The sequence below is a fragment of the Crocuta crocuta genome, unplaced genomic scaffold (genome assembly GCF_008692635.1).
Source record: "Crocuta crocuta isolate KB4526 unplaced genomic scaffold, BGI_CrCroc_1.0 scaffold45, whole genome shotgun sequence".
NCBI lineage: Eukaryota > Metazoa > Chordata > Mammalia > Carnivora > Hyaenidae > Crocuta > Crocuta crocuta.
Window position 1 is genome coordinate 395015 of NW_027530544.1, and position 14027 is coordinate 409041.

Genomic DNA, 14027 nt, shown 5'->3' on the forward strand with positions numbered 1-14027 from the left:
AAAATGGCTAAAGAGTCTGGGCCCCATGAACCCTCAAAACTGAAGAGTCAGGGCTCTCTTTTGGAAGAGGGCCTCTACTGAGATCAGAATCAAAATTCATCAAAACTGAGTCAACATACAACAAAGGAAGATCCAGATAAAATGTGAGCTGGTGGTAGTAGAAAAGGAGTCAGGAAATCTCAGGAACCCAATAGTCACATATTTGAACCAATATTGGAAAACAATGTAAGAGGGAGCTCTGTGAAGTTAGAAAGGCTATCCAAAATAAATGTCCTTCTAAAACATTAAACATAATGAAGGGGCACCTGGGTGGCTCAGTGGGTTAAGCGTCTGACTCAGGTCATGATCTCACAGTTCGTGGGTTTGAGCCCCATGTTGGGCTCTGTGCTGACGGCTAGCTCAGAGCCTCGAGCCTGTTTTGGATTCTGTGTCTCACCCTCTCTCTGACCCTCCCCTTCTCACGCTGTCTCTCTCTCTCTCAGAAATAAATAAAAAATGTTAAAAAATTAAAAAAAAATAAAACATTAAACATAATGTTAACATTATGTTTAACATTAAATTAACGTTAATTAACATAAAATTAACATTAAAATGAGCACCTGAAAAGTAACAATCTCCATAAGAAAAAGAGCAGAATAATATCCATACAGAAAATGGAAGCATGTCAAAGAGTCATGCTCAAAATAATTCAGAATTACAACCTACTAAATCAACTAAAATGATGTAAGGCATGAAAAGGCATACATCAGAAATTGAAATACCCAGGAAGACAGCAAGAGAAGAAAGGAACAAATGAACCACAAAACAGAAAACTACTAACAAAATGGCAATAGCAAATTCTTTCAATAATTACTTTAAATAATAAGTGTATTAAACTATCCAATCAAAAGACATATGAAATGGCTGTCTCAAACTATTCTAAAAAAACTGAAGAAGACGAAACACTTTCAAATTCATTTTACTAGGACAGTATTACCTGGATACTGAATCTAGACATGGACACAACAAGAAATTATAGGCCAATATCCCTGATGAAATAGGTGCAATAAACCTCAACAAAATACCAGCATACTCAATTCAACATCACATTAAAAGGATCATTCACCATGTCAGGTAAGATTTATTCTTAAGATACAAGGATGGACCAATATCCACAAATCAATAAATGTGATGCACTACATTAACAGAATGAATGATAAATATCACATGATCATCTCAATAGATAAAGAATAAACATTTGAAAAATTTAACATTCTTTCATGATACTCTCCACTAAGTAGGTACAAAAGGAATGTACTTCAATATAATCAAAGTCATATACAACCCAGAATTATATCATACTCAATGGAAAAAGCTAAAAGCTTTTCCTCTAAAATCAGAAATAAGGATCCCATTCTTACTACTTCTATTCAATACAGTACTGGAAGGAAGTCCTAGCCAGATCAATGAGGCAAGGACAATAAATAACAGGCATCCAAATCAGAAAGAAAAAGTAAAATTTTCTATTTGCAGATAACATGACCTTACAAATAAGAAACGCTAAAGATTCCACCAAAAAAGTATCACAATTGGGACACTGTAGTGGCTCAGTAAGTAGTTAAGCATCCAACTTCAGCTCAGCTCATGATCTCACAGTCATGAGTTCCAGCCCCATGTGGGGCTCTGTGCTAATAGCTCAAGGTCTAGAGCCTGCCTCAGATTCTGTGTCTCCCTCTGTCTCTGTCCCTACCCCTCTCATGCTCTGTCTCTTTCTCAAAAATAAATAATTTAAAAAATTTTCTTAATTAAAAAAATTATTACAACTAATAAACTAATTCAATAAAGTTGCAGGATATAAAATCAATATACAAAAATTATGTTTCTATGTACTGACAACAAACTATCCCCTCAAAATCAAGAAAATGTCATTTATAATATTTTAAAAATACTCAGGAATAAAATTAACAAAGGATGTGAAAGACCTGTATACTGGAAATTATAAGACATTGATGAAAGGAATTGAGAAGACACAAATAAATGAAAAAGTATCCTGTGTTCACAGACTTGAAGAACATTATTAAAAGCCTATACCACTCAAAGCAATCTACAGATTCAATGCTATCCCTATAAAAATTCCAATGTCTTTTTTCCACAGGAATTTTTTAAAAACCTAAATCATATGGAACCACAAAAGACCCAGAATGGCCAAAACAATCTTGAGCAAGAACAAAGCTGCAGGCCTAATGCTTTTAATTTCAAAATTTACCATAAACCTATAACATCAAAACATTAAGATACTTGCATAAAACAGTCATACAGACCAATGGAACAGTATAAAGAACCCAGAAATAAATCCATACCTTTATAGCCAACTAATGTTCAAAAAAAGTGCCAGGAACTCATAATGGGGAAAGGATAGGTCCTTTAATAAGTGGTGCTGAGAAAACTGGTATCCACATTCAGAAGAATGAAACTGGACCCTACCTCACACCACATACAAAAATCAACTCAAACTGTATTAAAGAGTTAAACACAAGACCTGAAACTGCAAAACTAGTAGAAGAAAGCATAGGGAAAAAGCTTAACATCGGTCTTGACAATTTCTTGTATACGACCTCAAAAGTACATACAACAAAAGCAAAAACAAATAAATGAGATTGTATCAAACTAAAAAGCTCCACAGCAAAGGAAACAACAGAATAAAGAGACAACCTACAGAATGGGAGAAAATATTTGCAAACCACACATCTAATAAAGGATTAATATCCAAAATATATGTGAGAAACTCAAACAACTCAAGAGCAAGGAAACAATCTGATTTTAAAATGGGCAAAGGAACTGGACAGATATTTCTCCAAAGAAGACATACAAATGGCCAAAAGTTATATGAAAAAAAATGCTCAACACCAATAATCATCAGGCAAATACAAATCAAAACCACAATATCGGGTGAGAGGATGAGCTAAATGGATAATGGGCATTAAAGAGGGCACTTGGGATGAGCACTGGGTATTATATGTAGGTGATGAATCACTAAGTTCTACCTACTCCTGAAACCAATACTATACAATATGTTAACTAACTTGAATTTAAATTAAAAAGCACACACACACAATATCACCTCATACCTGTTAGAATGGTGATTATCAAAAAGATTTTAGATAACAAGTGTTGACCGGGATGTGAAGAAAAAGGAACCCTTGTACACAGCTGGTAGGAATATTAATTGATACAGCTATTATACAAAACAGTCTGGAGGTTCCTCAAAAAATATGATCCAGCAATCCCACTTCTGGGTATGTGCCCAAAGGAAATGAAAGCAGTATCTTATTTTTTTTAATGCTTTATTTATTTCTGAGAGAGAGAGAGACAGCGTGAGCAGGGGAGGGTCAGAGAGAGAGAGGGAGATACAGAATCTGAAACAGGCTCCTGGTTCTGAACTAGCTGTCAGCACAGAGCCCAACGTGGGGCTCAAACCCCCAAAACTGTAAGATCATGACCTGAGCCAAAGTCGGCTGCTTAACCAACTGAGCCACTCAGGTGCCCCTGAAAGCAGTATCTTAAAGAGGTATCTGAAGCCCCATGCTCATTGCAACATTACTCACAATAGCTAAAATATAGAATCAACCTAAGTGTCTACCAATAAATGTACAGATAAAGAAAATGTGGTGTATACACACACACACACATATATATACACTGTGATATATCATTCTGCCCTAAAAAAAAAAAACAAAATCCTGTCATTTACAAGAATAAGGATGGACCTGGAGGACATTATGCTAAGTGAAATAAAACCAGGTACAGAAAGATAAACACTACATGATCTCACTTATGCACAGAAACTAAAAAAGTCAAACTTGTAGAAGCAAACAGTAAAATAGTGGTTGCCAGGGAAAAGTGGGTAAGGAAAATAAAGAGATATTTGTCAAAGGATACAAACTTTCAGTTATGCAGAATGAATAAGTTCTGGGGATTTAATGTACAGCATGGTGACTGCAGTTAATAACACTGTATTGAGGGACACCTAAGTGGCTCAGTAGGTAAAAGCATCCAACTCTTGATACTGGCTCAGGTCATGATCTCACGTTTGTGTGATGGAGCCCCACATTGAGCTCTGTGCTGAGTGTGGAGCCTGCTTGAGATTCATTCTCTCTCTCTCTCTCTCAAAATAATAAACATTTTTTTTTAAAAACTCTGTATTGGGGCACCCGGGTGGCTCAACTGAAACCCTGCATCGAGCTCTCCGCTGTCAGCACAGAGCCTGTCTCAGATCTTCTGTCTTCCTCTCTTTTAGCTGCTCCCGTGCCTGCTCATACTTTACCTCTCAAAAATAAGTAAAACATTAAAAAAAACCCCACTGTACTGTATACTTGAAATTTACTAAGAGAGTACATCTTAAATGTTCTGAGCACACACATAAAAGGGCAATTATGTGAGGTGATGGATATTTTCCATTTTTCAATCAGCTTGATTGAGATCATTATTTAACAATGTCTATGTATAGCAAAATATTACATTGTATACTTTAGATCTGTACATTTTTGTCAATTATACCTCAAAAATAACAATGACAATATCTACTTCCAATATTAACATTTTGTTAACAAAAATTAATAGCTAACAATAAATTACTAAATTTTTATATACCATCTAACAGCACACTAGAGCACAAAGAGTAAGTATGATAGAGATATGTATCATATTTACCTTTACAAAAGAAAGACTAAATGCTGATACATTGTTCTATGATGCAAACTTGGCTTAACACATGTATGTATTCTCTTTGATTTGAAGTTAAAACAAATAAATTTATCAATTTACCTTCCCCAGTAGAAAAACCCAAAAATGAAGAGGAAACTCAAGAAATAATTGAAAAGTTTTGAAAAACATTTTGGAAGCAAAAAATACCCAGGAAAATGAACACTCATAATAAATCATGCCTTAAGGAAAAAAGAAAGTTAAGATAAAGGATAATTTTACAAATCAATAAGAAATTACCTATAAACTAAACATGCAACTACCTTATGACCCAGCAATTTTACTTCTAGGCATTTGTCTCAGAGAAATGAAATCTAAAATTCTCACGATAACCTGTACATGGATGTTCATAGTAGTGTCAGTTGTAAGAGCCCAAAAATGTAATCAGCAAAGAAGTCCTTTTTTTCAAGAAAATGGTTAAACAAAGTGCGGTATATACATACCATAGAATACCACGCAGCAATCAAAAGGGACAAACTACTGATATAGCCAATAATTTAGATGAGTCTCCAATTATGCTGAATGAAAAAAAAAAAGACAATTTCCTAAAAGTTACATACTATATAATCCTATACCTATGTAATATTTTTGAAATCACAAAATTTTAGAAATGAAAGACAGATTAGTGGTTGCCCATGCTTAGGGAGGGTTTGGAGGTAGAAGGTAGAAGGCAGGAGGTGTTGGAACTGTTTGATATTTTAACTGTAATAGTGGATACATGAACCTAGACAGGTGATAAAATTGTACAGAATTCACACACACACAAACACACACACACACACACACACACACACACAAAGTATACAAATAAAACTGGGAATGTATTAATATTAGTGTCCTGGTTGTGATATTATACAATAGTATTATAAAATTTTAAACTTTGAGGGAAACGAAATGGAGTATATAAGGGATCTCTCCATATTATTTTATTACAACTGCCTTTGTCTCTATAATTATCTCAATTTTAAAAAAGAAAGAAAAAGAAATGAACAAAATGTGATACCCTATAATTTGATCCTGGAACAGAAAAAGAACATTAATATTGAAACTAATGAAATTAGATGAAAGTATGGAGGTTAGTTATGAACCAATACTGGTTTCTTAGTTTTGACAAGTTATGTACATTAGGGAATACTGGGTCAGGAGTATCCTGAACTCTAAACTGTCTACATATATTCTATAGTAAATCTAAAATTATTCCTAATAATTTTCCAATTTAAGTTTACTTATTATTTATTTGGGGGGGCACATGTGTGAGTGGGGGAGGGGCATACAGAAAGGGAGAAAGAGATTCCAAGCAGGCTCTGTCAAGCGCAGAGCCTGACTTGGGGCTTGATCTCATGACCCCAACATAACCTGAGCTGAAACCAAGTGTCAGACGCTTAACCAACTGAACCACTCAGGCATCCCAATAATAATTTTTTTATTCTTAAAAAAAATTTTATAGGTAAGCAATACAAAAGGAACTAGAAAAAAAGTGATAGACTGATGATGAGCACTGTGGACAATCAAATTCCCTGCAGAAGAAAACCAACTCAAAGTTACAGAAAAAAAACACAAAAAAATAAAACTAAAGAGCACTTAACTGAAATTTAAAATTTTGAAGTTTGAAGCTACATATTGAAAGAGCCTGCCATGCAGCAGGGATTATCTAACCAGAATGACCAACAAGACATTCTGGTAAAACTAACAGACTTCAAAATTATCCTTTAAGATTTAGGTCAAAAGATCATGTGACTTGTCAAATTAAAAAAATGATAATAATAAGACTACCATCAAATGTTTTAACAATGTTTTTGCCAGGTAAAATATCCTAGAGTTACACATTTAAGATATTCAAGGAAAGAAAATGTGAGCCAAGGATTTTCTTTTCAGCAAAAATGACCTTCAGATATAAAAGGCACAGAAAGAATGTTAAAAGCATCCAAGGAAATTTATGAAAAATTTTCCCATGAGCCTTTCCTAAGGCCTCTATTAAAGAAAAAGCCTGAGATGGCCAAAATGACTAAAGAAACATCATCATAAAGACTGGTGGTAAGCACTCAATATACAGTTATTTATAGAACTAAAACTGGGATGGAGAGAACATAATATTAAATAATTACATGCTCTGACAATATTTAGGGCTACCACAAAGAAAAACTGGGAAGAATGTGAATCACACATGCAAAAAAACAAAAACAAAACAAAACAAAACACCCCTTTTAGAACTATTTTCAATAACCAAAATTAGTGGTGACTATATCAGTATTATTATTCCTTGATAAGTATATGTATCATGTGGAATTAAAGTAAATCAACAATTAACAGAGTAATTCTATCATATTTTCAGTATGAAAAAAGGTAATACAGGTATAAAACAGATGACATTAAGAACCTCAAGATAAAGACTGATCTTGGACATGAATTGAAAGTATCAGTTTGAACTTACAAGGCATTTTACCTCAGTACATCTATTCTCCTAGCTCTGTCCAATGAAAAGGCTTAAAAATAATGATAAACTGAGAAGTAATCAACATCTCTAGTGCTAGATTGGGGCCTTGCAATACTATTTTCCATTTAAAAATTAAATAGGAGAGCTTCTTAGAGAAATGGCTAATTCCTGTTCTAAAATAGGAAATGTACACAATAAGCTTAAAACATCTTGTCATACAAAATAGCACGGAAGCAATCAAAGACTAACTAGAGTCATGTCAAAAGGACCTGGGAATCAAATTGAAGAGATTCTCACAGGCCAAAGAAACAACCGAGTTTCTAAGAAGAATAACAATTGCAATGGATTGAAACCCACCAAATATATAGTCAAATCCACAGGTTCATATTAAACTTGTCATCATGTAAACTAAGTATCTTGAAAACTAGCCTAGTCAAGGATTTATCTGGACTCTTCTATTTGAACTTTACCATACAGGAACCAAAGGGATCCATCTCCATATAAAATATTTCAGCTAATAAAAGAAAACAAAATGATAGAATTGGGATATTTAGTCTACTATTTTGCAACTCCTTATGAATTCATGGACATAGACTTTGAGCCTCAACAGCTGATAACAACAAAAAGAACAAAACCAGATACAGGAACCTTCTGATGAAAGAATATATCACCATCTATAGTCTTGACAAAGATATCAAACCTCTTGTGTCTTGTGAAGTCTTGTGAAGCCTCTGGATCCAGCTGCCAATTTGTAGGAAATGAAAGGGACACAGGAATATGCTGAATTGCCCCATGTAAGTGAAATTCTCCAAGTGTGGGAAACTCCACAGGTCAAAAAGTCTAAATTTTTCAACAGATATTATAAGGAAAGGACTCAGAGATACTAAGTTAAAAAGGGGGAAGGGGGGACAAGATTCACACTTGGTGATAAAACCATAGAGAAACCACAAGGAAGTGATTACCGTGAAAGGAAGGAAAGACAATATGGAGGAGTTTCTCAGATAACTGACGAAGTTGGATTTTTTATGTCTTTTGGTGTGTGTGTGTGTTTTTTTTTTCTTGAGTTTTAGTTTACAACAAAAAGGTCTTTAAAAAATCAATTAACAGCTAGAGCTGTCCATGAGAGAGTTACTCAACCCTTGGCTTCGTCATGTACCATGACCTATAAATACCTCAATCACTGGCCATTTTCCATCATTTTCACTTCAGATTCTCTAACCAACCCTCAACCAACTTCTATCATAGCCCTACTGTTTGTACCCACACTTTCTGCTCTAACTAGCTTGGATTCTACTGCTTGCTTCTGCTACTACCTTTAGGGCTAAACAGAAAGAACTGAGATTTCAGATATGGCAATATTCTTAAACATTTTAGAACCATAGGCCCTTTAGAGGAATGTAAAGCGTATTATCATCTGTGGAAAAACGTATGCACACATGTATAATGAAGATGGTATGCCCTAAATTAAATCTTTTGTATATCACCATTAGCCAAGAAGACTGTGAGGGATATGTAATTTCTATTGGGAAAGTAATTTTTTTTTTAATTTTTCAAATATACAATTAAAATCCCAAATGTTTTCTCAAACTCTCCCCACCGTTGGTATCCACCACAACCTTGCATGAGATTCTGATTCATCCTCCTGAGGAGGGTGTGTCTCCACCAGCATCCTACTGAAAATCACTGCACATGAAGGATACATACAAATGAACATAGGATCATGATAATATTAATGGAAACAATTATTGAGCAATATGTACCACTTTGTACACACTTCTCTATAATTCTCACAAAATCTGCAAGATCAGTATTATCATCATAGTCATTTTAAGATAAGAAAAACTGACACTCAGAGAAATGAATATATTTCAAAGTCTCTCTGCTAAACAAGCATTACTGAATCAGATAAAAAGATCTTTAAATGAAAAATGAGTTACTTTTCTCATATAACCACTTAATATATATATATATTTGAAGAAAGGAAAGATCAGTATTAAGGATGTACCATTTCAGGTCAAAGTAAAAGTAGTTTCTCATAGATCAACACAATAATTGGAGAGGTCCACGAGAAAGCAGGTAGTGGAATGAGCACCAAATCAGGAGCCAGGAACTGAGCTTTCAGTTCTGGCTCCAACACAAAGAGGCTATACTATGCTGGGTTAAGTTACTTTACAGTTTCTTCACCTTCAAATGAAGAAGACTGACAAACGGCATCCTAATGCCCAATGTTATGACTCCATGATTCAAGAATGATTTGTATTGCTGTTGACATAAAAGGAATAATATGGAAATGTAATTGGGAAGGGTATCTCAAGCACAGTTCAAGTGCTTTATGTAGTTGAAAGGTTGAGAACTTGAGGGCAAAAGAGACACAAAGTAGTTATGCTTAAACCAGATGAAGAAAGATTGATCTACCCCTCTATTTAGGCTCACTGTAGGACAGAAATAGACAAATGCATATATGAAAATTAGTAAGGGGAAAAATATTCGTGTTCACAGTAATACATTCATGTAAAAAATATGTGTGACTTTTGGGACAAAAAATGCTCTTGCTATTGTTTTATGGACACCAGAATTATGAGTAACAATTTGGGAAAAGAAAAAAATAAAGGGCTTCAATGCCAAGGCCAACCTTCAATAGAACAGGCAAATAAAACAATCTTTCCAAGTCAACGCTGGCCACACCTTCCACAAACATTGCCACAGGATCTCAACACTCGTATGTTGAGGTGGCACTAGAAATATAATAAGTATTATTTTTGCAAAACCTTCACTGCTTGCTATAAATAATTATTTTCAAAATACCTACTTGGCATGAAGCATAATGCCAGAAACCACAAAAACATAAAAATATAAGGCATGTCCCTAACCACAGAGAACATAGTACAAAATGCATGGGAAAATTAAAAAATAATAATAGTTGAAGATAGTGCATGCCTGGGTACACATCTTCTGCTTTGGAATTTAAATCACATTTCCCACAGAAAATGGTGAGATTTCCAAGTCACTCCTCAAATTTATTTAAGGCGCAGTTGGTTGAGCCTGAGTAGTTTTTCTTAATTCCTTAATTCTCAAAGTGATTTTCATTTGGCTTGAGGAACTGAGAAGAAATGGTGCTATATTGCTGGAAAAAGCATATCCAATATTATGACGTAAGTTTACAATTGTGAGATGAAAAGCTAATTTTCGTGACACGAAAAATCATTTTCATTAACAAATTTAGAAGTAAATGGTAGCTATAATTTATACAAGCAGTACTATGCAGTAATGCTTCAATACCTTTACATATAAAAATGTATATATCCTCATTACTTTACTTTTTATTATTAAAATAACCCCAACAAGCAGTAACTATCAATATACCCAGTTTTAAGGTTAGTAAACTACAGCATAAGAGAGATGATAGAATTTGACTAGTCACAGAGCTCCATAAAGCTTCTTGGCTGACGGAGATATATGAAAGATAATCTATTTTCTGAGTAATCTCATCACCCAACATTCATCACTGGGGCTGAAATTAGGGCTGATGCCATGAGAGCCCTCATATACTTATATATACTTATATACTTTTTCTCCATAGAAAGAGTTATAGTTGTATAAGCACTCTTTTCTGAGCAGTACATAAATTAAAATAAAATGATTCAGAGTGGTATGGCCCAAAGAATTCCATGTTTATACCATACATCAGCTCACACAAGGACACAAGGATATATGTAGATGGATGTTCACTATAGCAGTGTTTGATGGCTAATAAATGAATACAATCCAACGTCCATCAATAGGAGACACCCTAAACACATTTTGATATTTCCATAAGGAAATGATGTATAGCCTTTTAAAAGAATGAGGTAGTTTAATACTCATAGATAGAAACAAATATAGTATTAAGTGACAAAAGAAAGGTGTAGGATAGTCTGTGTATCATGATTCCACTTGTGGGAAAGAAACAGGAGGGGGATATATATTATGTAAGTGCTTAAGTATGATCTGAAAGTTTCTTAAGAAGAAACAAGAAATTATCTACAATATTTACTTCTGGGAAGTAGGGAATGAGATAAAGGTCAGTAGCTAGAGGAGAAAGAGATTTTCAGTTTTATATTATACCCTTTTGTACTGAATTTTACTTTACCTAAAGTACATCTTGCTGATTTTTACAGGGCTGAATTAAAAATATAGTATTATAGAGCCTAAGCTCCTTTTATATTGTGTTTCCTAACAACAGACTGGTATGTGATGATCAGTGGTGAGATATGTTCCAAATAATTTATTTCTAGTAGTATTTAACCAAGAGAAGTTTATGAATGATTTATTATTTTTATAAATGGATAAAATCAACATCCTTTTAATTAATCCATTAACACAAAGGGGGAAAAGTTGGGGGCCTTTAAGAGTCAAGCAGAGGGAGAAAAGATTAATCTACTAAAGACAAAGATTTCTAAGAGGTTCCACTCCAGAAGAATGGAGGGCCTCAAAAAAAAAAAAAAAGTTTTCCCCATTCATTCTGTAGGTCCTTAGAAATGTAAACAGCCTTCTCCTAAAATAAGCAAACTTTATGTGGTCCCCAAAATGGGTTGAGAGTCTCCTGGAGCATAGGCAAGATTTTTTTTCATCCTTTTAAATAAGTTTTTGTATGTTTACTGTGCTATGCATATGCTATCCATAATTAAATATAATATATTTGGGATATGCTTGTTCAAAATGTTCTACTGATAGGGTGTGTAAAAATGTTTGGGAACTACCGATGTGGTCAGTTAATGCAGTGAAGAGGAAAGCATTAAACAGCCATTCCATCTATGGTCAAGGGATGAAAAATAAAAGTTGTAAAACTGTCAGTGTATAATGGTTGCAACTTTTTAGTTCTCTTCAACTTTTCCCTATTATCTATTCCAGGACCAAATCCTGCCATTTCCAACTTAACGTTTACTGGGTTTGACCATTCATTCTAACCCTGCAAATTTTAATTACTTCGTATTTCTGGAAAGGCCTCCAAGCCTTTCTGTAAGTTCTCCACTGCCATCTTGCAAAGACAACTGTAAGGTTTTTTAAAAGCTCTGAAAGCTTCCAACTATCCCCAAAAGTGGAAGTACTTATCCTGTGATTTTAAATATCTCTGTTCCATACTTAAACTGTCCTTTCCGCACAGACCAAATGGAACTCTTTAAATAAATCAGACAAATAAATTCCTCATTTGTCAAGGGACTCACCCTCCCCTTCGCACTCCCACACACTCCCCTTAAGCAGATTAAATATTCTCCACAGCACCAAATCAAGTTCTTTTTCCTCCAGGACTTTCTTCAGGGCTCCCTTTCCTCTAACAGTCGGTCCACCTCTGATTCCTGGGATTTTAGTGCTGAAGGTATCGCAAAGATCATTTCTCTCTCCAAATCTCACCAGCAACTCCTTAGCAGGATCGTTTAACAGGCCCCTTTTTGCGTTATATCTCCAGTGTTTCTGTGATCTCCGACCTCAAGGGCTTTCATTCCTTTGGATCCCGCTTCCCTTTCCGGACACTTAAGTTTGTTTAGAGCCTGAGCTCAGGGGCCAGACAGGTTTTCTCCGACGTCAGCTACTGCGAACCCAGGGCTGCCTGAACAGGCCGCTCAGGGAACAAGGCCGAGCGGACAGGACTGACCCGAGAGCCCTCTACGTTGCTCCGGGAGAAGAAACGTCCTGAGGAGGGAGCAGACCGCGCATTTGTGCCCTGAGGCCGCGTAGGGAGACCCCAAAGCCCTTCGAAAGGGCCAACTGGCATGTGGGCAACTAGAACTAGGCCTGGTAGGTGAAGGGAGGCGTGTGTAGGGCTGGATCCCGGACGGAATCAGGAAGAGGAGGGGCAGGGAGGGGACCTGAGTGTGGCCGCTTCGGCAGCCCCTGAGGAGGGGGTGACGGTTAAAAGACTCAAGGAAGGGAGGAGTTGAGGAGTATCCCTCACTCACCTGGAAGAGGCTGCGGCCGGAGGCGCCAACTGCCCCCCTCCCAAATTTAAGCCACGTCAGCTCGGGAATCCCGTACGCGACACCTACCACCGCCGCGCCCCGTCAAGGGACTCAACCACTCGCAGTTGGGACGGAAGATGGGATTAGGACAAGAACCAATCAGAGATATTGGCAGCGCGTTACCTGGGAAACCAGGCACGCCTTGTTTGTAACTAACCCATCAACAATGACGGAAACCAATCAACATTACGAAATTCTCCGCTTCCTCAAAGAAAGAGCCAATGGTCCCTAAAGAATGGAGGGGAGGCGGAGTCAAACGTGAGCAAGTGTTCCGGAAGGAGATCTGCGACAGAACCGGAAATGCCCGTAGGGCGGGCATTCTGGGGTGGGTCAGGTGTTAGCACCGTGAATTGGGTGGGCCACTTGGCCCCAGTTCCTCCGCGGTGTTGATGGTGACTGACCCAGTCTTGGGGTTTTGCGGAGCCCCGTACTGCGAATACCAGCTGTGACAGGATTATTGAATGAGCTGTGAGAAGGAAGCCGGGATATGGGTTTTGGTCTTAGAATCATAAAATAGTAAGAGCCGGAAAGTAGGTCGTCTAACGTGATCTTTTCATTTTATTAATGAAAAATGAGAACCGGATTAAAGCGAGCCACCCAAAAACAAGTAGTGACTTACTGATAGAACTTGGATAGAACCTGGCGTCTTTATGAAAGAATCAGATATCTCTAAGGATGTGAGTGAGAGAATAGTAAATACTGTTAGAAAAGTGCGTCTTGAAGCGGCGCTTGAGCTGGGACTTCAGCAAAAGGTGAGATTTGAGGATCCAGGTCTGAAAGTGAGAAGCTCCAATAATAGTCACCAGAATCATGCGTGCTCTCCTTAAGCTTCTAAGGAAAGGGAGGAAAGCCAGCTC

The 14027-nt window shown here is 36.4% G+C and overlaps 1 protein-coding gene across 6 annotated transcripts in view; it reads right to left on the reverse strand.

Annotated features, from left to right (window-relative positions):
- Window positions 1–13205, reverse strand: part of GOLGB1 (golgin B1) — a 93984-nt gene extending 80779 nt beyond the window's left edge. For all 6 annotated transcript variants that reach the window (XM_077767590.1, XM_077767589.1, XM_077767587.1 and 3 more), the window contains exon 1: window positions 13111–13205. The gene's annotated coding sequence lies outside the window, so the exon portion shown is untranslated. The remainder of the gene's footprint in view (window positions 1–13110) is intronic.
- Between the last annotated feature and the right edge of the window lie 822 nt (window positions 13206–14027).